Source organism: Bufo gargarizans, chromosome 2 (assembly GCF_014858855.1).
Source record: "Bufo gargarizans isolate SCDJY-AF-19 chromosome 2, ASM1485885v1, whole genome shotgun sequence".
Lineage (NCBI taxonomy): Eukaryota > Metazoa > Chordata > Amphibia > Anura > Bufonidae > Bufo > Bufo gargarizans.
In genome coordinates this window covers 334,451,310-334,478,637 of record NC_058081.1, presented here as the reverse complement: position 1 = coordinate 334,478,637, position 27,328 = coordinate 334,451,310, and the positions used below count along the sequence as shown (strand labels likewise).

The window sequence follows — 27,328 nt, the reverse complement described above, 5'->3', positions numbered from 1 at the left end:
AGGGTCAGCTCTCCTGAAGGCACTTTCATATACCGCAATGTTTTAGAGGGTCAGCTCACCTGCCCGCAACTAAAATCTTTTACAGGTTAAGCTCAACTGCAGGCCCGCACCTAAAATCTTTTACAGGGTCAGCTCACCAGCAGGCCCTCAACTAATTATACCTAATAGGTAATATGCCTGCATGCTGCCTTGCTTGGATGTGGTAGCCGTAGCTCTCCAGAATCAAACCATGATTCCCCGTTACCAGTGGTCACCACGGTTTGCGCTGAAAAATAACATTGAAAGTTGATAGGGCAGACATCCAAATAAATCGTTGCCGTCACTGGGACGTTTGATCAGGCCCAGGTTATCTAGAGTCACCACACCAAAGCGTCAGCAGGCCCTCTCCCATAATGTTTTAGATGGTCAGATCAGCAGGCCCTTGCTCTAAATGTTTTTCACCAGCAGGCCATCAATCATAATGTTCAAAGGTGTGTAGACTGCCCTCCTTTATGTGTAACAAAGGATGTATTGGAGTGCCAGTTCCTTGCAATTTTTAGCAGCCCTTTCACTTAGTGCATAGGCTTTATGAGTACAGAAGTCCCACTACCTGAACTATTGTACCACAATGTGAATGAGACCCTCCTTTATGTGATATACAGGTTGTATCGGAGTGCCTCTTCCTTGTAAATTTTGGCAGCACTTGCACTTTATATACAAGGAAATATACAGGAAATAATGTTTCCTAAATTTTTTTCCTCTAAAATCAATTTTAGCTTCGGTTTGGTGCATATTATTGTCAGTCTGTAAAAGTGGTGTACTACTCAGACAACATCATTCCCTGCAGCGACCTGGGAGTCCAAGGTGCATCCAGACATCCTCCCCATGCTGTTCCCAAACCATTCCGGTGGTGTTTCCATAAATTTCTGACCTTTTCCTATAAACCAGGCACCTTCCTCTCTTCAGAGCAGGGGGTGCCTGGTTTAATGCTCGGGTTCTCCCATAGGTTTCCATTATACTCGGGTGCTTGGCAGAGCACCCGAGGATCCCGATGTGTTCGGCCAGAGCAACAGAGCACTTTGGTGCTCGATCAACACTAGTCCCTGCCAATAACAGCTGCTTCAGGTGTTTATTATGGCGTTCACCTTGTTGCACAGGGACAATTGTAATATGCAGCCCACTTTCTCAACCATGTTTTGAGGCTGCACCCACAGTATTAGCAGCCTTACCAGTTCCCTGGCTTACCATAATAGAAGCAAATCGGGCCCTGGGAGTTTATGAGAGGTTCTGGCCATATGTTGCATCTATACTTTATTGATGCCTCTTCCACCACTTCCCTCTTATGCTACCTCTTCTTCAGCATCCTTATTCGCTCCCAGGTCCTGTCCAATACACAATTACCATCATAGTCCTTACCCTTTTATAAGACTGCCATGTCATCATGAGTTTCTGGGGCTACCTTAATATTCCCTGCTCTGTATTTGACCCAAATGCCACTGTTGCTACCAGTGTGTCACGATCAGTGTGGGGGGGAAAACTCCACACTAAACACAGGAGGGAAGAGGAACAGTAACTGGGCCTGGAAACTAGGGAAGAAACAGGTCACCTCCTAAATAACCCTGATCCGGGCCCTAACTACCTATCAATATGAATAGACCTTGAAGGTAGGAATATTCATATGCTGTATACCTAGGCCCTTATATGCCTATAAGGCCCTGAAATGAGGTTAGGACCAGAGACAACCCGTTCCTGGATGAATTGAAGTCTCTGTCTCAGGCCCAGATACAAACAATAGGGAATTTAACAAGCACAAAACAATAAAAAAAGACAATACTTATCTGAAAAACGAAAACTGGCAACTCCAGAAGCACCACAGAGTACAACCGACCAGCTAGTTAGAAAGCAGGAAGAAAATCTATAAACCACACCTCCAAGAGTGAGAAGCAGCTACTTATGGGAAAAGTAAATTACCAACAAGCAACACCTGAAGCAAGGGTTGTGGTATTCACCAAAACACAGACACAATAAGATCCACAGTGAACTTGTCAATTTAGCACATAAGTGGCCAGTCTCTCTGATCTCCTGGCACCTGCCATGGGAATGTCCGTGACACACTTCCCCTACTGCCACCACTGTGGGTTGCAAGGAACAGTGTCGAACTCAGAGGTGAACTCATGCTGTGACTGAGAAGAGGATGGACAGTCTCATCCTCTTTGTCCTCAAAAGGGAGTCTGTCACCAAATTTTTACCCATTAAACTATCAGCAATGGCCACCAGAACATTGTCCAAGCATGCTAGACATACCATTATGTTGCGTATGTCTGTAGTGTATTTCCTGCAAAAGCAGTTTTAATTGTATGGATTACAGCTCTAAAGAGCCCAGGGAGGCGAGCTTTCCTCCCCTCTCCACCAAATTCACTCTGATGCAGGGTCCCTTTAATAATAATGTGGCGCCTTTAGGAGGCCAGGGAGAACTATGGCCTACTGCTTCTGCTAGCTAGATGACTAGTGATGCTACTACCCACATTCTGACTGGGAGCACAAGGCGTGGGTCTTTAGTTTTGCACTCTTCCATTTTCCAGTCGTTTTAACATGAGTCCTATAAATGAAAAGTCACGAGTTTGGTACACACAGATTATTAAATGGTACTACCAAAATGTTAACTTTTTTTTCTGTAATTCAAAGACAGAGGCTCAATTAAATGGCCAGAATCCCTACCCTTCCACAAACACACTGCACACTGGCATTCACAATTTACTATGGTAATAATGCAATTTTTTAGTGAAACAGGCTTTAACGTACTCCTCTACAGTAATGTGTTTGCTGCTATATCCAATCCGACCCTTATCTTGCAGCAATGTACAACGTATTCAGTAACGCAGATATCATAATGGCATTATGATTACCGTATTATTATTGCTGGTAAAATAGATAAATGTTTTCTTCGCAGAATAACACACTCAGGTGTGACAATGCAATATTATTGCAGTGATGTGAGATGTCTTTTGAACTAGAAACTATGAAACAGTTTACTTCAGTAACAAGGTTATAATTTGTATAATTGATGTGAAATGCATTTACTGCTGTATCTTATCCAACCTTTATCTTGTAGCAATATACAATGTGTTCAGCAACAAGGCTATAATGCAATGAGATGCTGAATTACAAATGGTAAATAGAAACTGGTTTCTAGAAAAAAAAAAGGGATGGGGTGATTCCTCAGTGCTTGACAGAATGTAGTTTGTACGGAAGTATGCACTTTAAAAAGTGCCTGTTTTTGCAGGAATCTGTAATCTGAGATGACAGTAGCTTGCCACCAAATATACCTGATAGTGAACAGTTTTTACTCCTTCACTCTCTTTCCCTGATTACACCTCTTATACACCAAATTCCCTAATTTTTCTCCAGCTATCTCCCAATAATATTCTTATACTGTTCCTATCACCAGTATATGGCCACTTTCACATGAGCATATTAAAATCCAAGTTCTGGAATATGCATGAATTCCTGATGATATACCATCAGTATTGCCTCAATATATTTAATCTGGATTTTTATGTACAGTACAGACCAAAAGTTTGGACAAACCTTCTCATTCAAAGAGTTTTCTTTATAGTCATGACTATGAAAATTGTAGATTTCACACTGAAGGCATCAAAACTATGAATTAACACATATGGAATTATATACATAACAAAAAAGTGTGAAACAAATGAAAATATGTCATATTCTAGGTTCTTCAAAGTAGCCACCTTTTGCTTTGATTACTGCTTTGCACACTCTTGGCATTCTCTTGATGAGCTTCAAGAGGTAGTCACCTGAAATGGTTTTCACTTCACAGGTGTGCCCTGTCAGGTTTAATAAGTGGGATTTCTTGCCTTATAAATGGGGTTGGGACCATCCGTTGCGTTGTGGAGAAGTCAGGTGGATACACAGCTCATAGTCCTACTGAATAGACTGTTAGAATATGTATTATGGCAAAAAAAAGCAGCTAAGTAAAGAAAAACGAGTGGCCATCATTACTTTAAGAAATGAAGGTCAGTCAGTCCGAAAAATTGGGAAAACTTTAAAAATCTCCCTAAGTGCAGTCACAAAAACCATCAAGCGCTACAAAGAAACTGGCTCACATGCGGACTGCCCCAGGAAAGGAAGTACAAGAGTCACCTCTACTGCGGAGGATAAGTTCATCCGAGTCACCAGCCTCAGAAATCGCAGGTTAACAGCAGCTCAGATTAGAGACCAGGTCAATGCCACACAGAGTTCTAGCAGCAGACACATCTCTAGAACAACTGTTAAGAGGAGACTGTGCGAATCAGGCCTTCATGGTAGAATATCTGCTAGGAAACCACTGCTAAGGACAGGCAACAAGCAGAAGAGACTTGTTTGGGCTAAAGAACACAAGGAATGGACATTAGACCAGTGGAAATCTGTGCTTTGATCTGATGAGTCCAAATTTGAGATCTTTGGTTCCAACCACCGTGTCTTTGTGCGACGCAGAAATGGTGAACGGATGGACTGTACATGCCTGGTTCCCACCGTGAAGAATGGAGGAGGAGGTATGATGGTGTGGGGGTGCTTTGCTGGTGACACTGTTGGGGATTTATTCAAAATTGAAGGCATACTGAACCTGCATGGCTACCACAGCATCTTGCAGCGGCATGCTATTCCATCCGGTTTGCGTTTAGTTGGACCATAATTTATTTTTCAACAGGACAATGACCCCAAACACACCTCCAGGCTGCGTAAGGGCTATTTGACCATGAAGGGGTGCTGCGCCAGATGACCTGGCCTCCACAGTCACCGGACCTGAACCCAATCGAGATGGTTTGGGGTGAGCTGGACCGCAGAGTGAAGGCAAAAAGGCCAAAAAGTGCTAAGCATCTCTGGGAACTCCTTCAAGACTGTTGGAAGACCATTCCAGGTGACTACCTCTTGAAGCTCATCAAGAGAATGCAAAGAGTGTGCAAAGCAGTAATCAAAGAAAAAGGTGGCTACTTTGAAGAACCTAGAATATGACATATTTTCAGTTGTTTCACACTTTTTTGTTATGTATATAATTCCACATGTGTTAATTCATAGTTTTGATGCCTTCAGTTTGAATCTACAATTTTCATATGAAAATAAAGATTAGAAACAAATACGCACAAAACTGGAACATTCACAAAATCATTTTTCCAAGTTGCAAATACAATGCAAAATGTCATTCTGCTTATTCTGCACAGGCACCTTCCTGCCTGTTGCCCCCCGATTAGCTGATCCCGGCTGTCTGTAAGCCTCTGAGCCAATCAGGGCCTCCCCCACACATCCTCCTGGTATCATGTGAACTTTCTTCTATTTCTTCCCTTCTTTTGCCAACCAACATGGACAGTAAACTGCTGTTGTGAGAAATTTTAGGTGCCTTGTCCAAAATCCTCATTTTGAGGATGATTTTTTTTGTGAAATGTGTAATGATTCTAATTTGTTAACAATTGAATTGCTCATCCTTACTGAACACATTTGAAAAAATGTGGTTGCTCCTGCTGAAATTAACCTAATAGAAATATCATGTAAGGGACAGCAGATATGGGTGGGAAAAAAAAGGCTTTGGGTGTGTTGAATTTCAACATGCCTTGATTTTTGCTCCATGTGATAAGTCACTACTAGAGTTGAGTGGACACAGGTTCAACGGGTTCAGCTGAACTTCACAAAAAAGTTTGGGTTCGGGACCCGAACTTGACCCAAACTTGACCCCGAACCCGAACCCCATTGAAGTCAATGTGGACCCAAACTTTTGAGCACTAAAATGGCTGTAAAAATGTCATGGAAAGGGCTAGAGGGCTGTAAATGGCATCAAAATATGGTTAAGAGCATGGCAAGTGCTCTGCAAACAAATGTGGATAGGGAAATTACTTTAAAAAACATAAAAATATATAAAAAGAAAAAATATATAATTTTGATCTAGGAGGATGAGGTCAATATGGAGTTGGAGGTTGAGGAGGCGGTGGATGTGGCGGTGTAGGTGGAAGCAGCGGTGGAGGAGGAGGTAGCCTATACTGCTTTTTGGTTTTAAATGTATTTTTATTTTTTTAAATTAGGGTACACCCCAAAACATTGGGAAATCTAACCTGTGATAACCCCCTCCAGTCGTTCTAAACACACGTTCAGACAATACACTGGCTGCAGTACATAGAAACATAGAAACATAGAATGTGTCGGCAGATAAGAACCATTTGGCCCATCTAGTCTGCCCAATATACTAAATACTATGGATAGCCCCTGGCCCTATCTTATATGAAGGATGGCCTTATGCCTATCCCATGCATGCTTAAACTCCTTCACTGTATTTGCAGCTGCCACTTCTGCAGGAAGGCTATTCCATGCATCCACTACTCTCTCAGTAAAGTAATACTTCCTGATATTACTTTTAAACCTTTGCCCCTCTAATTTAAAACTATGTCCTCTTGTAACAGTTTTTCTTCTTTTAAATATTCTTTCCTCTTTTACCTTGTTGATTCCCTTTATGTATTTAAAAGTTTCTATCATATCCCCTCTGTCTCATCTTTCTTCCAAGCTATACATGTTAAGTTCCTTTAATCTTTCCTGGTAAGTTTTATCCTGCAATCCATGTACCAATTTAGTAGCTCTTCTCTGAACTCTCTCCAAAGTATCAATATCCTTCTGGAGATATGGTCTCCAGTACTGAGCACAATACTCCAAATGAGGTCTCACTAGTGCTCTGTAGAGCGGCATGAGCACCTACCTCTTTCTACTGGTAATTCCTCTTGCTATACACCCAAGCATTCTGCTAGCATTTCCTGCTGCTCTGTGACATTGTCTGCCTACCTTTAAGTCTTCTGAAATAATGATCCCTAAATCCCTTTCCTCAGATACTGAGGTTAGGACTGTATCACTGATTTTATTTTCTGCTCTTGGGTTTTTACGTCCCAGGTGCATTATCTTGCACTTATCAACATTAATTTTTGGTTGCCAGATTTTTGACCATTCCTCTAGTTTTCCTAAGTCCGTTTGCATTTGGTGTATCCCTCCAGGAACATCAACCCTGTTACAAATCTTTGTATCATCAGCAAAAAGACACACCTTACCATTGAGGCCTTCTGCAATTTCGCTGATAAAGATATTAAACAATATGGGTCCCAGAACAGATCCCTGAGGTACCCCACTGGTAACAAGACCTTGGTCTGAATATACTCCATTGACTACAACCCTCTGTTGTCTGTCCCTCAGCCACTGCCTAATCCATTCAACAATATGGGAGTCCAAGCCCAAAGACTGCACTTTATTGATAAGCCTTCTATGTGGGACAGTATCAAAAGCCTTATTAAAGTCTAGATAAGCGATGTCTACTGCACCTCATCCATCTATTATTTTAGTCACCCAATCAAAAAAATCAATAAGATTAGTTTGACATGATCTCCCTGAAGTAAAGCCATGTTTTTTTTTCATCTTTCAATCCATGGGATTTTAGATGGTCCACAATCCTCTCCTTAAGTATGGTTTCCATTAATTTCCCCACTATTGATGTCAGGCTTACTGGCCTATAGTTGCCCGATTCCTCCTTACTACCTTTCTTGTGAATGGGCACAACATTTGCTAATTTCCAATCATCTGGGACGACTCCTGTTGCCAGTGATTGGTTAAATAAATCTGTTAATGGTTTTGCTAGTTCACCGCTGAGCTCTTTTAATAGCTTTGGGTGTATCCCATCAGGTCCCTGTGACTTATTTGTATTAATTTTAGACAGTTGACTTAGAACCTCTTCCTCTGTAAAGACACATGCGTCAAAAGATTCATTAGTCTTCTTTCCTAACTGAGGTCCTTCTCCTTCATTTTCCTTGTTACAGAAACATTTTCCTTTGTACACCTCCAAGGCGTAAAGGGCAAGCTCGGGTCATGTGCCCAATTTGGAGACCCAGAAGTTGCAGGGGGCAGACCCATCAGTCAGTTCATGTAGGCGTGTGCAAACATACTACTCCACCATGTTGCACATCCCCGTGATGTTCACGATCCAATTGGATATCTGCTCTATCAACTTTCAATGTTCTTTTCTTCGCCTACCATGTTGATCACGGTTAGCGGCGAATCAGGGTTCTACGCTGCAGAGGGAGCGTGAGAAAGAGAGACCACATCCAAGGGAGATCAATAGATAAAGTTTAATTGTGATCGAGAGGAAATGTGGGACAAATTATTAAAGCACAAGAATTGAAGGAAAGGAGGGGGCGCACGGTAACTACCCTCTCCCGACTTGGGGAGGTAGTGACGAAAAATAACAATACAGGACTCATAAGATGCCCTTTTATTAAAATGATTAATAAAAAATGATATGGAATGTCACTGGGGTATTTTGGATTTGGAAACATTAGCCAGGAGAGGCCCTGCTGCCACTTTGTTGACTCTGGATAACTTCTGCCTGATCGCAAGTCCCTGTGACGTCCACGATCCATTTGGATATCTTCTCTATCAACTTTAGATGTTCTTTTCTGAGCCTACCATGTTGATCACAGTTATCGGCAAATCAAGGTTCCATGCCGGAGAGGGAGCGTTACAAAGGGAGACCTCATCCAAGGGAGGTCAATGGCTGCAATGGGATGAAGCGGAAATGTGGGACAAATTATTAAAGCAGAAGGATCGAATTAAAGGTGAATTTTAGAAACTTAAGTCCCTGTCACCTATGCAGAGCAGGGGTTTTTCATCGTCATAAATGGGTTAATGTCACCCACCAATGGAGCAGATTATTTGAAAAAACTTCGGTCCCTGTCACCTATGCAGAGCAGGGGTTTATTCACGGCAGAAATTGCAAAATGCCAACCCAAGAATGTAACTTAAAATTAGTGAAATTTATTTAGCTGTCAACTAGGTAGAGCAGAGGTATATCACAGCCAAAAATTGGTGAATTTCACCCGAAAATGTAACAGACAAATTAGTCTTTTTTTTTTTACCTGTCTACTAGTTATAGCAGTGGTATATCACACCCAAAAATTGGTGCATTTCACCCGAAAATTTAAGAGACAAATTAGTGAAATGACATAAAATAAAATACATACAAAAAATAAATAAATTGATTTATGAGGTGGAGGTCCATATGGAGAAGGAAATTGAGGAGGTGGTGGACGTAGCAGTGGAGGTGGAAGCAGAGGTGGAGGAGGACAAGGTAGCCTACACTGGTATTTGATTTTAATTTTAAATTTTTTATAAAATTTTTTTATTAGTGTACACTCCAAAGGAGTGTGAAATATCTAAAATGCAAGAATGAGCAATTATGCTGTAGTATGATAATGGCTGGTTAAGGCCGGTATACGTGTCTATTATGCACAAGGTACGGACAAGTCCTGTTGGATCCATGCCTGGTTCATTTTAATGAACGTGAGCTTGTCCACATTGGCTGTGGACAGACGGCTGCGCTTGTCTGTGATAATGCCCCCTGCCATGCTAAACACACGTTCAGATAATACACTGGCTGCAGGGCAGGCCAGCACCTCCAAGGCGTAAAGGGAAAGCTCAGGCCATGTGCCCAATTTGGAGACCCAAGTTGAAGAGGGCACACCCGTCATTCAGTACGTGTAGGCATGTGCACACATACTGCTCCACCATGTTGGTGAAATGCTGCCTCCTGACAAGATGATCCATATCAGCTGGTGGTGCTGGTTGTTGTGGCGTGCTGACAAAGCTTTTCCACATTTCAGCCATGCTAACCCTGCCTTCTGAGGTGCTGGCGGTGCCCCAGCTGCGTTGGCGACCTATACCTCCTCCACTGCCTTCGCCTAGTGCTTCCACTGTGCCCCCGATGTCAGGTGGGAATGCCACCAGCAGCGTGTCTACCAGCGTGTGCTTGAACTCGCGCATCTTATGATTAAGCTCCAGTGACGGAATTATCGATGGTATGTTGTCCTTGTAACGGGAATCGAGCAGCGTGGCCACCCAGTAATCAGCACACGTTAGAATGTGGGCAATTTGGCATTCATTGCGGAGACACTGCAGCATGTGGAGAAGTCAGGTGGATACACAGCTGATCGTCCTACTGAATAGACTGTTAGAATTTGTATTATGGCAAGAAAAAAGCAGCTAAGTAAAGAAAAACGAGTGGCCATCATTACTTTAAAAAATGTCCAAAAAATTGGGAAAACTTTGAAAGTGTCCCCAAGTACAGTCACAAAAACCATCAAGCGCTACAAAGAGACTGGCTCACATGCGGACTGGCCCAAGAAAGGAAGACCAAGAGTCACCTCTGCTGTGGAGGATAAGTTCATCCGAGTCACCAGCCTCAGAAATCGCAAGTTAACAGCAGCTCAGATTAGAGACCAGGTCAATGCCACACAGAGTTCTAGCAGCAGACACATCTCTAGAACAACTGTTAAGAGGAGACTGTGTGAATCAGGTCTTCATGGTAGAATATCTGCTAGAAAACCACTGCTAAGGACAGGCAACAAGCAGAAGAGACTTGTTTGGGCTAAAAAACACAAGGAATGGACATTAGACCAGTGGAAATCTGTGCTTTGGTCTGATGAGTCCAAATTTGAGATCTTTGGTTCCAACCACCGTGTCTTTGTGTGACGCAGAAAAGGTGAACGGATGGACATGCCTGGTTCCCACCGTGAAGCATGGAAGAGGAGGTGTGATGGTGTGGGGGTGCTTTGCTGGTGACACTGTTGGGGATTTATTCAAAATTGAAGGCATACTGAACCAGCATGGATACCACAGCATCTTGCAGCGGCATGCTATTTTATCCGGTTTGCGTTTAATTGGACCATCATTTATTCTTAAACATGACAATGACCCCAAACACACCTCCAGGCTGTGTAAGGGCTATTTGACCATGAAGGAGAGTGATGGGGTGCTGCGCCAGATGACCTGACCTCCACAGTCATTGGACCTGAACCCAATTGAAATAGTTTGGGGTGAGCTGGAAGGCAAAAGGGCCAACAAGTGCTAAGAATCTCTGGGAACTCCTTCAAGACTGTTGGAAGACCATTTCAGGCTACTACCTCTTGAAGCTCATCAAGAGAATGCCAAGAGTGTGCAAAGCAGTAATCAAAGCAAAAGGTGGCTACTTTGAAGAACCTAGAATATGACATATTTTCAGTTGTTTCACACTTTTTTGTTATGTATATAATTCCATATGTGTTAATTCATAGTTTTGATGCCTTCAGTGTGAATCTACAAATTTCATAGTCATGAAAATAAAGAAAACTCTTTGAATGAGAAGGTGTGTCCAAACTTTTGGTCTGTACTGTAGGTTAGATAGTGATATAGTGTAGCTGATAGGTTCTGCTGTCCATACATACATGCTTCATATATAGTGCTGCATGTGTGTATGTATGTCGCAACAATGTAGAGAAGTAAGAAAAAGATGCGCGGCACTCACCGAAGTTGATATTATGTTGCTGCTTTATTTCATCTTCGTGAAAAAACTGTGCACATGTGGGATCCTGGGGCGGACACTCTGTAGCAAGTGGTAGCGGCTACATAGATACATACATACATAGTGCTGTGATGTCACAAGTTCACAACGATACTTAGTGCACAAATCACTAATAAGTAGTCAGACCTGTTAAAATGTGAAGTTGCACGTATTGCATCAAAAAATTTGCTTCATTAGTGCCAATTTTGCAATCGTGAATATATTGGAGCACTCTATCTGCATTTAAAGCTATTGTAATGTTCTGCTGTGCCAACCATTTTCTCCAGTCTTCGTAAACTTCTAGCAGCTTGAAAAATGTAGCTATAGTGACCCACACCAGTACTTTGCATTAAGCAAATATCACATTGCAGATTTTTCGCAATCAAGAAAATAATCTCGAAGTCGTGAATTTGCGAATATATGACGAATATTCTACCAAATATTTGCGAAATATCGCAAATTCGAATATTGCCCCTGCCGCTCATCACTGACTAAAATCACCTTCTACCAAAAATCTACAAAACAACTAAAAATATGGGTAGAATATATACCCATTACCCTATTATCAAACTAATAGAAGCAATCCATTAGTAGATTCTAATGGGGTCATTTATCAAATCTGCTATGACAGTTTTATGGTGTAAATATGTAGTAAGTGATGGCCACCTGAAATTTTGTTATACTTTTCAACATTTGGTGAGCCTGGACAATTTTAGGAGTGGTCAGGATTTCAGATTAGAATACCTTTATGTCTCATTTATGATGCATGACATTTTAAAAAAAACATACCCTCTGGTGTACTTTTACAGACATACAGTAGGTGTACACCACATTGCATTTGTACTAGAGATTAGCAAATGTCTTGAAATTAGTTTTTGGTCTGATATGACAAATATTGACAATTTTTTTTTTTTTCAAAAAGACTAATAGTCTCTGGGACAATAGAGAAAGAGAGAGATAGAAAATGTGAGAGACAGAAGACTAGTATGCTACTATGGGTTTTGTGGCAATATATAAGCATTGTATGGGCGTTATTCTTTCTAATTACAAAGAGTGCCTAGTATGCATAGTATGTGTGCAAAAGTATTGTAAGCCAGGCAAAGTTCTTCTAAGTTTATGAGAAAGATATTCAAATTAGTGTTCCATCAAAAAGGAATAGAGGAGCATTGACTTGCTTATTACTCATAGGTACTCATTGGCATTCTCCATAAGATAAAATTGTACCCCAACCAAGGACTCTCAGGCAGCCAAGCAAATTTTCTTTGCTTAGCTCTATTAAAGTGTACCTAAGACATTCAGTGGAGTTGCATTAGTGCCTAAGGAGTGGGCAGCTCACATATCTGGAACTATCAATGCTGAACAGTATATAGATGTTTTAGAACAACATATGCTTCCGTCCTGACATTGTCTCTTTCAAGGAAACCCTTGCATATTTCAACAAGATGATGCCAATCCACATACTGACTCCATAACAACAGTATGACTTTGTAGAAGAAGAGTGTTGGGTGCCTGCATTCCAGACGTTTGACCAATAGAAATCATTTGGCCCATCATGAAGCAAAAATCCAAGAAGAAGGACCCAGGACTATCGGTCTATGAGATTTGAAAATCATTGAATTCCGTTTTTTATTTATATTTCTTTACATTTTATGCAGCATCCAAACTTTCTTGTAATTCTAATGAAAATATTGAAATGCTAACAAAGTATCTATTACTGTAAGTATAAAGAATACTTGATATATAGTATTTTTTGCTACATGATGGATCTGCTGATTATACTTCAGAAATCACAGCTCTTCAAATATATTGTTTTTACAAAGTAAAATTAATAATCAAAAACTTTTGAAGGCCACAAAAGTGTGAATAATGTCATAGGAAATCTTAGAAGATTTTATATTGCAGATAGTGTATTACTTTTCATCAACACACTTCTCATTTGCAACTTGAAATTTGACAGCATTTATTAGAAGGGTGATGGCTTGAGACAATAGTTTATGAGGAGATTTAATTTGAAATAATAAAAGAGACAAAAAATAATAACAACCGAACACCAATAAAAAGAAATACATTTAAATACTTCTGTTTGCAGAATATACAATCAGTATTATATTACTCTATCTACTATCTAGGTGCAGAAATTATACTTTTTTTTTTTATATTCAAGCATGGAAGTTTTAAAGAAAAACATATCTTAGACTGTGTAATTATATCTTAATTGGAACAGACAATATACTTTTGCTGAAATAATTAGGTTGGGGGATTGAGTAAGCTTGAAGTCTAAGCTTGTTTTCAAAGATTATTAAATGTTATGGATAAGTCAGACTGTTCATGAATAAATACATGTATTACAAAAACCTCTGGAAACAGCACTTTCTCCATTTGGAAGTCAAAAAATACAAATAAATCCAAAAACAAAAAAAAAATTCATGCTTTTGGGCAAATCTAAAACATAAAGAGGAAAGAGCTCAATTGTTTCTATTAATACAAAAAATTAGTGTCTTGCCTCTGCTATGCAATCTCCCCCTGCAGTGTAAGAGTTATTGCTGAAAGTATTTGGCAAAGTGATTAGAAGATTTTTAAACTAGTGAGACTTAGGCCTCTTTCACGTGATCGTGTCCGGATAAGGTCCAGACACTTAAATAATCCGCAGCACTTGCCAGTAGTTGGTGAAAGGATGGTGATTTATTCACTCAGACAGCTAGGTTACAGCGATGTTTCGACCGGTTGGTTTTTATCAAGCAATGAAGTCCCATATCACAAAGTGCCTTTATATAGTGTATGAGGGTGGATACATTGGTGGGTGTGTATAATCCTTCCTCCCAAGTGGGAGTATACTTATGTCTACAGATTACATAGTTTAAATGCAGGGTAGTTCAAAAAGAATATCAACATCATCACAGTGATTTAACTCAACAACGCTCCAAGTGATAAAAGTGATGATCACTGTAATGTCTCCGCACTCCACGCCGATCCCAGTACCTCGCCTGACGCCGGCATCCCCTTCTCTCCATTGCGCATGTGTCAGAGTCTCTTAGCAGCTACTAGGTAACGGAGGCCATACATAACGTCGGCCAATTAAAAAAAGGGGCCGTCAATGACATTAGTAGTTGCCGCCTCCAAAGCCAGGGAAAAAAATCGACATAGGGGAATTGGAGCCAATACAAAAAAGGCTTTGCTGTGACATCAGCTGTTGCCACACGGAGGGCTGAAGATTCCTCCTCTCAGTACAGTCTAAAAGCCAGCTTATCAGCTACGGTCACTAGGGAAACAGGGACGCATCCATACAAATCGGAGGAAGCGGTCTGTCTCATCTGTCGCCCGGGGCTACAAAAGTCAATAACCATATATTGGTAGGTAGAGTACCAGTCAAACCTGCCGCACATTATAAAGAGGCCATTGTTGAGTTACTGGAGTCCATAAATCTGTAGCTTAAAATCCATACACAAGAACATGGTATCTCCACGGTGACAATCAGCAGCCGCCAGTTGTACACCCGCATGAGGTAGCCACGTTCCCATACATTCCGCCCCAGGAAACTGACCACATCTGCTATTCACATCACCGGATTGGACCCGGATTGGACATGTGTTAAATTATTTTAAGTAATTGTGGATTCAATAAATCGACCCTCCGTTGCCCATAGCAACCAACCACAGGATCAAAAATGTATCCACCCATTCATACGCTAGAGAACCATTCAATAGAAAATGGTCCCTCCAGGGATACAATCAGCAGAAGCTGGTTAAAAACCCAAATGAGGTTCCTGTGTACACATTCATTTTGCCCCAGAAACCTGACCATACCTCCTATCCATATTACTGGACTGGATATGTGTCATGTTATTTTGGGGCCTTTTCTTCTGGACACAAAAAGAAGTCCCATCGTTGCTCATGACAACCAACAGTAGGGACAAATTTGTATCCACACATACATACACTCAAGCTGAGCCTCTCTAGGCAGGAATTAACGTACTCACCTACCGTATCCTCGTGTTTGGGCACCAGATCCCCCTGGAAAACTTGTAGCTGTAGGGAAACGTCAAGGATCCGTCAGCTAAAAGGCAGGCCGAGGCAAGCGTAGAGTGCGGGGAAATGCACAGAGAACAACAATCTGCAAGGTAAAAAGGAGAATCAATGTGTGAACTGTGTTTACACCACGATGACCAATTCAAACCTAACGCAACATAAATGTTGGGCACAAAACTTAAGATATAGTGTTTGAATGCTCATATACACAGAGTACAGAGGTGCGACACTAGGATCAACAGATCAAGTGAAGACCCCCAAATTAAAGTCTCTATTAAGACCCCTGGGTTCTAGGGTGTCTAGTCTATGTATCCATTTTAATTCCGGACGTTTCAACAGAGTCTCTCGATCCCCTCCTCATCGGGGTTGTCTGATCCCGTCAATAATTTGAAACTTCAGCTGTGAGATGTTATGTCCAGCTTTGAAAAAGTGTTCAGGGACGGGAAGGTCCAAAGCAAGTTTGCAAATTTTAGATTTATGCTGTGTCAGTCTCTTTTTGACTTCTTGTGTCGTCTCGCCCACATATAAAAGTCCACATGGACATTGGAGTATGTAAATCACATACGAGGAAATGCATGTGAAAAATTGCCTGATACTGTATTTCCTGCCTATTCTGGGGTGTACAAAGGAGTTCCCTTTTACCATGTCGTTGCAATGGATAAGGTCCGGATGCATTGCAGCAAACACACACGAGAAGGTACCCAATTGCAGTCAGTTTTGACTGCAATTGCGTTCCGTTGTTCAGTTTTTATCGTGCGGGTGCAATGTGTTTTGCACGCCCGTGATAAAAAAACTGAATGTGGTACCCAGACCCGAACTTCTTAACAGAAGTTCAGGTTTGGGTTCAAGGTTGTGTAGATTGTATTATTTTCCCTTATAACATGGTTATAAGGGAAAATAATAGCATTCTGAATACAGAATGCATAGTACAATAGGGCTGGAGAGGGCTACATTTTTCAACTCACCTTAATCCACTGCGCACATCACATGGTTCATCTAATGATCTTTTTACCATGGTGATGGATCATGTGACGGACCATGTGATGAGCGTAGTGACCTCATTAAAGGTTCTATTCCTCAAAGAAGAAGACAGAAGAGATGCCGGCTGCGCGAACAAATGGATTAAGGTGAGTTAATTTTATTTTTATTTTTTAACCCCCATTCTGCTGCATTCAGAATGCTATTATTTTCTCTTATAACCATGTTATAAGGGAAAATAATAAAGATCGGGTCCCCATCCCGATCGTCTTCTAGCAACCATGCGTGAAAATCGCACCGCATCCACACTTGCTTGGGCCTGCGTTGCGGGAAAAACGCACAATATAGAACATGCTGCGATTTTCATGTAACGCAAAGTGATGCGTGAAAATCACCGCTCATGTGCACAGCCCCACAGAAATTAATGGGTCCAGATTCAGTGCGGGTGCAATGCGTTCACCTCATGCATTGCACCCGCGCGGAAATCTCGCTCGTGCAAAAGAGGCCTTAGTGTGATAAAACCACATAGGGCAAGTCACACAACTTGGCAGGTGATCTAGAATTGTTTGTTTATGGATTCATGGAAAAGCGAGTAGATATATCAGGTAAGACTTTGTGCCAGTTTAACAAATGCATTAGCACTTTCCAATAATATAGCAACTGCACAGACAAGTAAAGGAAATGGTAATAATGTACCAGTATTTTTTCTAATTTATGCTTCCAGCACCTAATAAAGAGATAAAATATGTAAAGTAAGTAAAAAGTATAAGTAGCATTGTGTATTAATAAATGCATCCCACATTAATGATTTTATCACAAATAATGGTAAACTTTTTTCTTACTTTAATTTGATTTTTCAAACATAAAAAGACCACAACAAAGTACCAAATGTTATAAAGTTAGCATATTATGCATAGTTTGCAATAGTTGAATACAAAGTGACAATTCACAATAGGTATAGTAATACGGTATAGTAGTATAACTATTAGGTTCATAAGTGATCAATAATGATCAAACAATGTGTAATCAAAAAAGGTACAAGACAATATATGTATATTTGTCATGGCTAACTTTATACTGACTCTTCAAGCAGTCCAGGGTATTTTATTGCACGATGGGGAAACAGAAACCAGGGCTCTTTTGGAGAAGAGAGAGTGAGATTTTTAACACATTGAATTCTGGACAAACTAGGCCTAAAGGATGGGCAGATCTACATCTCTCTATTCCAGAGGAGCATCCCCCATGTTCTACAGTGAGGTGAATCATGGGACAATGTGCAATTAAATATAAATGGGGATTGCCCCCTTATTTATAAACAAGGAATTTGGATATGGACCAGAAGGGTATATAGCTATAAAATTTCGATTTGGGTCCAATTCAGTTGAATTAGCCAAAATACTTAGTTTGAATAAATTTGGTCCTAATCTAAAGTGCCTCAGTGGTCTTGAAAAGTCGTGTATGACACTCTGAGGTCTTCTAGGGCTGTATCTAACTAGTGTTGAGCGTGAATATTCGAATAGCGAATTTTAATCTCGAATATCGGCACTTCAAGAATTCGTGAATAGAGTTGAGCGAACACCTGGATGTTCGGGTTCGAGAAGTTCGGCCGAACATCCCGGAAATGTTCGGGTTCGGGATCCGAACCCGATCCGAACTTCGTCCCGAACCCCATTGAAGTCAATGGGGACCCGAACTTTTCGGCACTAAAAAGGCTGTAAAACAGCCCAGGAAAGAGCTAGAGGGCTGCAAAAGGCAGCAACATGTAGGTAAATCCCCTGCAAACAAATGTGGATAGGGAAATGAATTAAAATAAAAATTAAATAAATAAAAATTAACCAAAATCAATTGGAGAGAGGTTCCATAGCAGAGAATCTGGCTTCCCGTCACCCACCACTGGAACAATTCTAGTAAGAAGCAGGGCGGCAATACCAGAGGGTTAGACGGATCGTTAGTGATAGGGATATGTGTCAAACAAGATTAGACGATATGACCAATAAATTTAGAGAGCGAGGCTACCCCCCTGATCTATTGAAAATACAGCGTAATAAAGCTGAGATTACACCACCAGATAGAACTAAGAAAGAAACAAGGATCCCCTTAGTGATTAAATACCATCCCTGGTCCCAGCGCCTTAGGACTATTGTTAATCAACATTGGCACATATTATCTAAGTCCTATCCACGGATAGGAGAGTTCCAGAGGCCACCCATGATATGCTATAAACGGGCAGAAAATATTAGGGATAAAATAGTCCGGGCGGATGTGGGAAGTAATAAAATAGAAAGAGGACAGAGTACTTTATCTACACCTAGACGGGGCACTTTTCCTTGTTTAAACTGTGTCAATTGTTCCAGTGTTATAAAGGGTTCATGTTTCTCCCACCCTCACTCAGGTGAAAATATTCCAATAAGGGGCACGTTCACTTGTGATAGTAGATTTGTGGTTTACATTCTTAAATGTCCATGTGGATTACTATATGTGGGGGAAACCTCAATGAGAATGAAGGACAGACTAAGTAAACACAAATCTACTATCCGTAAACAGAATTTATTACTCCCAATACCCCTTCATTTTTATGATAAAAAACACAACATCTCGCAGTTGAGGTATCAGATTATTGAAGGTGTATCATTACCCCGTCGAGGGGGTGACAGAAATAAATTGTTATTGAAAAGGGAGGCTTACTGGATCCATCGTCTTCAGACAATGGAGCCCAGGGGCCTCAATCGTGAGTACAATGTGTCCTGCTTCCTATAAGGCATTCGGCCTTATGCAATCTGATAAATATATTTCTTTTTTTCTTCAGCGTGATTAATCACTGCAAGAATGGACTATGTGACTGAAAATCTTCGCCAGTATAGAGTGGATATGTTTTTTGCGAATTTTCAATTGCGAATTTTCAGTTGCGAATTTTCAGTTGCGAATTTTCAATTGCGAATTTTCAATTTTCAATTGCGAATTTTCAGTTGCGAATTTTCAATTGCGAATTTTTCAATGCGAATTTTTCATTGCGATTATTTGATATGCGAATTTTATTTAACGAGGGAGGCGGAGCTTCTTTGATGATGTCAGTTCCTTTGTGTTTCATTTATGTATAAATAGCTGGAGTGTAAGATGTTTTATGCAGTCTGATGAAAGCACATCTGTGCTGAAACTCGTCACTATGCCATTTTGAATATGTGACTGAATAAATCTACATTGTGATCTACATCAGCGAAGTGCCGGTCCTTTCCTTTGAAACCACCACTGGAACAGTCCATTCTCAGATATTTAGGCCCCGGCACCCAGGCAGAGGAGAGAGGTCCCGTAACAGAGAATCTGTCTTCATGTCAGCAGAGAATTAGTCTGCATGTCATAGCAGAGAATGAGGCTTCACGTCAGCCACCACTGCAACAGTCCATTGGCATATATTTAGGCCCAGCACCCAGGCAGAGGAGGGAGGTCCCGTAACAGAGAATCTGTCTTCATGTCAGCAGAGAATTAGTCTGCATGTCATAGCAGAGAATGAGGCTTCACGTCAGCCACCACTGCAACAGTCCATTGGCATATATTTAGGCCCAGCACACACACAGGCAGAGGAGAGAGGTCCCGTAACAGAGAATCTGGCTTCATGTCAGCAGAGAATCAGTCTGCATGTCATAGCAGAGAATGAGGCTTCACGTCAGCCACCACTGCAACAGTCCATTGGCATATATTTAGGCCCAGCACACACACAGGCAGAGGAGAGAGGTCCCGTAACAGAGGATCTGGCTTCATGTCAGCAGAGAATCAGTCTGCATGTCATAGCAGAGAATCAGGCTTCACGTCAGCCACCACTGCAACAGTCCATTGTCATAAATTTAGGCCCAGCACCCAGGCAGAGGAGAGAGGTCCCGTAACAGACAATCTGGCTTCATGTCAGCAGAGAATTAGTCTGCATGTCATAGCAGAGAATGAGGCTTCACGTCAGCCACCACTGCAACAGTCCATTGGCATATATTTAGGCCCAGCACACACACAGGCAGAGGAGAGAGGTCCCGTAACAGAGAATCTGTCTTCATGTCAGCAGAGAATTAGTCTGCATGTCATAGCAGAGAATGAGGCTTCACGTCAGCCACCACTGCAACAGTCCATTGGCATATATTTAGGCCCAGCACCCAGGCAGAGGAGGGAGGTCCCGTAACAGAGAATCTGTCTTCATGTCAGCAGAGAATCAGTCTGCATGTCATAGCAGAGAATGAGGCTTCACGTCAGCCACCACTGCAACAGTCCATTGGCATATATTTAGGCCTAGCACACAGGCAGAGGAGAGAGGTCCCGTAACAGAGAATCTGGCTTCATGTCAGCAGAGAATCAGTCTGCATGTCATAGCAGAGAATGAGGCTTCACGTCAGCCACCACTGCAACAGTCCATTGGCATATATTTAGGCCCAGCACACACACAGGCAGAGGAGAGAGGTCCCGTAACAGAGAATCTGGCTTCATGTCAGCAGAGAATCAGTCTGCATGTCATAGCAGAGAATGAGGCTTCACGTCAGCCACCACTGCAACAGTCCATTGGCATATATTTAGGCCTAGCACACAGGCAGAGCAGAGAGGTCCCGTAACAGACAATCTGGCTTCATGACAGCAGAGAATCAGTCTGCATGTCATAGCAGAGAATCAGGCTTCACGTCAGCCACCACTGCAACAGTCCATTGTCATAAATTTAGGCCCAGCACCCAGGCAGAGGAGAGAGGTCCCGTAACAGACAATCTGGCTTCATGTCAGCAGAGAATTAGTCTGCATGTCATAGCAGAGAATCAGGCTTCATGTCAGCCACCACTGCAACAGTCCATTGGCATATATTTAGGCCTAGCACACAGGCAGAGGAGAGGTTCATTCAACTTTGGGTAGCCTCGCAATATAATGGTAAAATGAAAATAAAAATAGGATTGAATGAGGAAGTGCCCTGGAGTCCAATAATATATGGTTATGGGGAGGTAGTTAATGTCTAATCTGGACAAGGGACGGACAGGTCCTGTGGGATCCATGCCTGGTTCATTTTTATGAACGTCAGCTTGTCCACATTGGCTGTAGACAGGCGGCTGCGTTTGTCTGTAATGACGCCCCCTGCCGTGCTGAATACACGTTCAGACAAAACGCTGGCTGCCGGGCAGGCCAGCACCTCCAAGGCATAAAAGGCTAGCTCTGGCCACGTGGACAATTTAGAGACCCAGAAGTTGAATGGGGCCGAACCATCAGTCAGTACGTGGAGGGGTGTGCACACGTACTGTTCCACCATGTTAGTGAAATGTTGCCTCCTGCTAACACGTTGCGTATCAGGTGGTGGTGCAGTTAGCTGTGGCGTGTTGACAAAAGTTTTCCACATCTCTGCCATGCTAACCCTGCCCTCAGAGGAGCTGGCCGTGACACAGCTGCCTTGGCGACCTCTTGCTCCTCCTCTGCCTTGGCCTTGGGCTTCCACTTGTTCCCCTGTGACATTTGGGAATGCTCTCAGTAGCGCGTCTACCAACGTGCGCTTGTACTCGCGCATCTTCCTATCACGCTCCAGTGCAGGAAGTAAGGTGGGCACATTGTCTTTGTAGCGTGGATCCAGCAGGGTGGCAACCCAGTAGTCCGCACAGGTTAAAATGTGGGCAACTCTGCTGTCGTTGCGCAGGCACTGCAGCATGTAGTCGCTCATGTGTGCCAGGCTGCCCAGGGGTAAGGACAAGCTGTCCTCTGTGGGAGGCGTATCGTCATCGTCCTGCCTTTCCCCCCAGCCACGCACCAGTGATGGACCCGAGCTGCGTTGGGTGCCACCCCGCTGTGACCATGCTTCATCCTCATCCTCCTCCACCTCCTCCTCATCCTCGTCCTCCTCGTCCTCCAGTAGTGGGCCCTGGCTGGCCACATTTGTACCTGGCCTCTGCTGTTGCCAAAAACCTCCCTCTGAGTCACTTCGAAGAGACTGGCCTGAAAGTGCTAAAAATGACCCCTCTTCCTCCTCCTCCTCCTCCTCCTCCTGGGCCACCTCCTCTTCCATCATCGCCCTAAGTGTTTTCTCAAGGAGACATAGAAGTGGTATTGTAACGCTGATAACGGTGTCATCGCCACTGGCCATGTTGGTGGAGTACTCGAAACAGCGCAACAGGGCACACAGGTCTCGCATGGAGGCCCAGTCATTGGTGGTGAAGTGGTGCTGTTCTGTAGTGCGACTGACCCGTGCTGCAGCTGAAACTCCACTATGGCCTGCTGCTGCTCGCACAGTCTGTCCAGCATGTGCAAGGTGGAGTTCCACCTGGTGGGCACGTCGCATATGAGGCGGTGAGCGGGAAGGCCGAAGTTACGCTGTAGCGCAGACAGGCGAGCAGCAGCAGGATGTGAACGCCGGAAGCGCGAACAGACGGCCCGCACTTTATGCAGCAGCTCTGACATGTCGGGGTAGTTGTGAATGAACTTCTGCACCACCAAATTCAGCACATGCGCCAAGCAAGGGATGTGCGTCAAATTGGCTAGTCCCAGAGCTGCAACGAGATTTCGCCCATTATCACACACCACCAGGCCGGGCTTGAGGCTCACCGGCAGCAACCACTCGTCGGTCTGTTGTTCAATACCCCGCCACAACTCCTGTGCGGTGTGGGGCCTGTCCCCCAAACATATGAGTTTCAGAATGGCCTGCTGACGTTTACCCCGGGCTGTGCTGAAGTTGGTGGTGAAGGTGTGTGGCTGACTGGATGAGCAGGTGGAAGAAGAGGAGGAGGAAGCCGAGAAGGAGGAGGTGGCAACAGGAGGCAAAGAATGTTGCCCTGCGATCCTTGGCGGCGGAAGGACGTGCGCCAAACAGCTCTCCGCCTGGGGCCCAGCTGCCACTACATTTACCCAGTGTGCAGTTAGGGAGATATAGCGTCCCTTGCCGTGCTTACTGGTCCACGTATCTGTGGTTAGGTGGACCTTGCTACAGATGGCGTTGCGCAGTGCACACTTGATTTTATGGGATACTTGGTTGTGCAGGGAAGGCACGGCTCTCTTGGAGAAGTAGTGCCGGCTGGGAACAACATACTGTGGGACAGCAAGCGACATGAGCTGTTTGAAGCTGTCTGTGTCCACCAGCCTAAATGACAGCATTTCATAGGCCAGTAGTTTAGAAATGCTGGCATTCAGGGCCAGGGATCGAGGGTGGCTAGGTGGGAATTTACGCTTTCTATCAAATGTTTGTGAGATGGAGAGCTGAACGCTGGCGTGTGACATGGTTGAGACGCTTGGTGACGGAGGTGGTGGTGGTGGTGTTGGTGGTACATCCCCTGTTTGCTGGGCGGCAGGTGCCAACGTTCCTCCAGAGGCGGAGGAAGAGGCCGAGGCGGCAGCAGCAGAATAGGCCGAGGCGGCAGCAGCAGAAGAGGTAGCAGGGGGAGCCTGAGTGACTTCCTTGGTTTTAAGGTGTTTACTCCACTGCAGTTCATGCTTTGCATGCAGGTGCCTGGTCATGCAGGTTGTGCTCAGGTTCAGAACGTTAATGCCTCGCTTCAGGCTCTGATGGCACAGCGTGCAAACCACTCGGGTCTTGTCGTCAGCACATTGTTTGAAGAAGTGCCATGCCAGGGAACTCCTTGAAGCTGCCTTTGGGGTGCTCGGTCCCAGATGGCGGCGGTCAGTAGCAGGCGGAGTCTCTTGGCGGCGGGTGTTCTGCTTTTGCCCACTGCTCCCTCTTTTGCTACGCTGTTGGCTCGGTCTCACCACTGCCTCTTCCTCCGAACTGTGAAAGTCAGTGGCACGACCTTCATTCCATGTGGGGTCTAGGACCTCATCGTCCCCTGCATCGTCTTCCACCCAGTCTTGATCCCTGACCTCCTGTTCAGTCTGCACACTGCAGAAAGACGCAGCAGTTGGCACCTGTGTTTCGTCATCATCAGAGACATGCTGAGGTGGTATTCCCATGTCCTCATCATCAGGAAACATAAGTGGTTGTGCGTCAGTGCATTCTATGTCTTTCACCGCTGGGGAAGGGCTAGGTGGATGCCCTTGGGAAACCCTGCCAGCGGAGTCTTCAAACAGCATAAGAGACTGCTGCATAACTTGAGGCTGAGACAGTTTCCCTGGTATGCATGGGGGTGATGTGACAGACTGATGGGGTTGGTTTTCAGGCGCCATCTGTGCGCTTTCTGCAGAAGACTGGGTGGGAGATAATGTGAACGTGCTGGATCCACTGTCGGCCACCCAATTGACTAATGCCTGTACCTGCTCAGGCCTTACCATCCTTAGAACGGCATTGGGCCCCACCATATATCGCTGTAAATTCTGGCGGCTACTGGGACCTGAGGTAGTTGGTACACTAGGACGTGTGGATGTGGCAGAACGGCCACGTCCTCTCCCAGCACCAGAGGGTCCACTAACACCACCACGACCATGTCCACGTCCGCGTCCCTTACTAGATGTTTTTCTCATTGTTATGGTTCACCACAACAACAAATATATTATTTGGCCCAATGTATTGTATTCAAATTCAGCGGGATATAAATTTGAGGCCTAGTATTTAGGCGCTGGGTGACCGGTATGGATTTAGTGACAGAATTAGACTTGGAAATGCACAGAAGCGTGTGTGTGTGAAGTTATTCTGAATGACCCAATGTGCACCTTGAATATTATATACCCTTTTAGGGATAGATTTCAAATAGCTCTGATATAGCAGAAACCACTAAATTATGAAATTGCTAAATTGGGAATTGTATTTCAACCCAGAACAAGAAATGTGCTTGAACGGACACTAAATAACTCGCCCAGCTACAGCACTAACGAGAGATTTAGCAGGATATAAATTTGAGGCCTAGTATTTAGGCGCTGGGTGACAGGTATGGGTTTAGTGACAGAATTAGACTTGGAAATACACAGTAGCGGGTGTGTGTGAAGTTATTCTGAATGACCCAATGTGCACCTTGAATATTATATACCCTTTTAGGGATAGATTTCAAATAGCTCTGATATAGCAGAAACCACTAAATTATGAAATTGCTAAATTGGGAATTGTATTTCAACCCAGAACAAGAAATGTGCTTGAACGGACACTAAATAACTCGCCCAGCTACAGCACTAAGGACAGATTTAGCTGGATATAAATTTGAGGCCTAGTATTTAGGCGCTGGGTGACAGGTATGGGTTTAGTGACAGAATTAGACTTGGAAATACACAGTAGCGGGTGTGTGTGAAGTTATTCTGAATGACCCAATGTGCACCTTGAATATTATATACCCTTTTAGGGATAGATTTCAAATAGCTCTGATATAGCAGAAACCACTAAATTATGAAATTGCTAAATTGGGAATTGTATTTCAACCCAGAACAAGAAATGTGCTTGAACGGACACTAAATAACTCGCCCAGCTACAGCACTAACGAGAGATTTAGCAGGATATAAAATTGAGGCCTAGTATTTAGGCGCTGGGTGACAGGTATGGGTTTAGTGACAGAATTAGACTTGGAAATACACAGTAGCGGGTGTGTGTGAAGTTATTCTGAATGACCCAATGTGCACCTTGAATATTATATACCCTTTTAGGGATAGATTTCAAATAGCTCTGATATAGCAGAAACCACTAAATTATGAAATTGCTAAATTGGGAATTGTATTTCAACCCAGAACAAGAAATGTGCTTGAACGGACACTAAATAACTCGCCCAGCTACAGCACTAAGGACAGATTTAGCTGGATATAAATTTGAGGCCTAGTATTTAGGCGCTGGGTGACAGGTATGGGTTTAGTGACAGAATTAGACTTGGAAATACACAGTAGCGGGTGTGTGTGAAGTTATTCTGAATGACCCAATGTGCACCTTGAATATTATATACCCTTTTAGGGATAGATTTCAAATAGCTCTGATATAGCAGAAACCACTAAATTATGAAATTGCTAAATTGGGAATTGTATTTCAACCCAGAACAAGAAATGTGCTTGAACGGACACTAAATAACTCGCCCAGCTACAGCACTAACGAGAGATTTAGCAGGATATAAATTTGAGGCCTAGTATTTAGGCGCTGGGTGACAGGTATGGGTTTAGTGACAGAATTAGACTTGGAAATACACAGTAGCGGGTGTGTGTGAAGTTATTCTGAATGACCCAATGTGCACCTTGAATATTATATACCCTTTTAGGGATAGATTTCAAATAGCTCTGATATAGCAGAAACCACTAAATTATGAAATTGCTAAATTGGGAATTGTATTTCAACCCAGAACAAGAAATGTGCTTGAACGGACACTAAATAACTCGCCCAGCTACAGCACTAACGAGAGATTTAGCAGGATATAAATTTGAGGCCTAGTATTTAGGCGCTGGGTGACAGGTATGGGTTTAGTGACAGAATTAGACTTGGAAATACACAGTAGCGGGTGTGTGTGAAGTTATTCTGAATGACCCAATGTGCACCTTGAATATTATATACCCTTTTAGGGATAGATTTCAAATAGCTCTGATATAGCAGAAACCACTAAATTATGAAATTGCTAAATTGGGAATTGTATTTCAACCCAGAACAAGAAATGTGCTTGAACGGACACTAAATAACTCGCCCAGCTACAGCACTAACGAGAGATTTAGCAGGATATAAATTTGAGGCCTAGTATTTAGGCGCTGGGTGACAGGTATGGGTTTAGTGACAGAATTAGACTTGGAAATACACAGTAGCGGGTGTGTGTGAAGTTATTCTGAATGACCCAATGTGCACCTTGAATATTATATACCCTTTTAGGGATAGATTTCAAATAGCTCTGATATAGCAGAAACCACTAAATTATGAAATTGCTAAATTGGGAATTGTATTTCAACCCAGAACAAGAAATGTGCTTGAACGGACACTAAATAACTCGCCCAGCTACAGCACTAACGAGAGATTTAGCAGGATATAAATTTGAGGCCTAGTATTTAGGCGCTGGGTGACAGGTATGGGTTTAGTGACAGAATTAGACTTGGAAATACACAGTAGCGGGTGTGTGTG

At 43.1% G+C, this 27,328-nt stretch overlaps 1 pseudogene; it reads left to right on the top strand.

Annotated features, from left to right (window-relative positions):
- LOC122925882 overlaps positions 1–27,328 on the top strand; it is a 2,558,103-nt pseudogene that overhangs the window by 519,779 nt on the left and 2,010,996 nt on the right.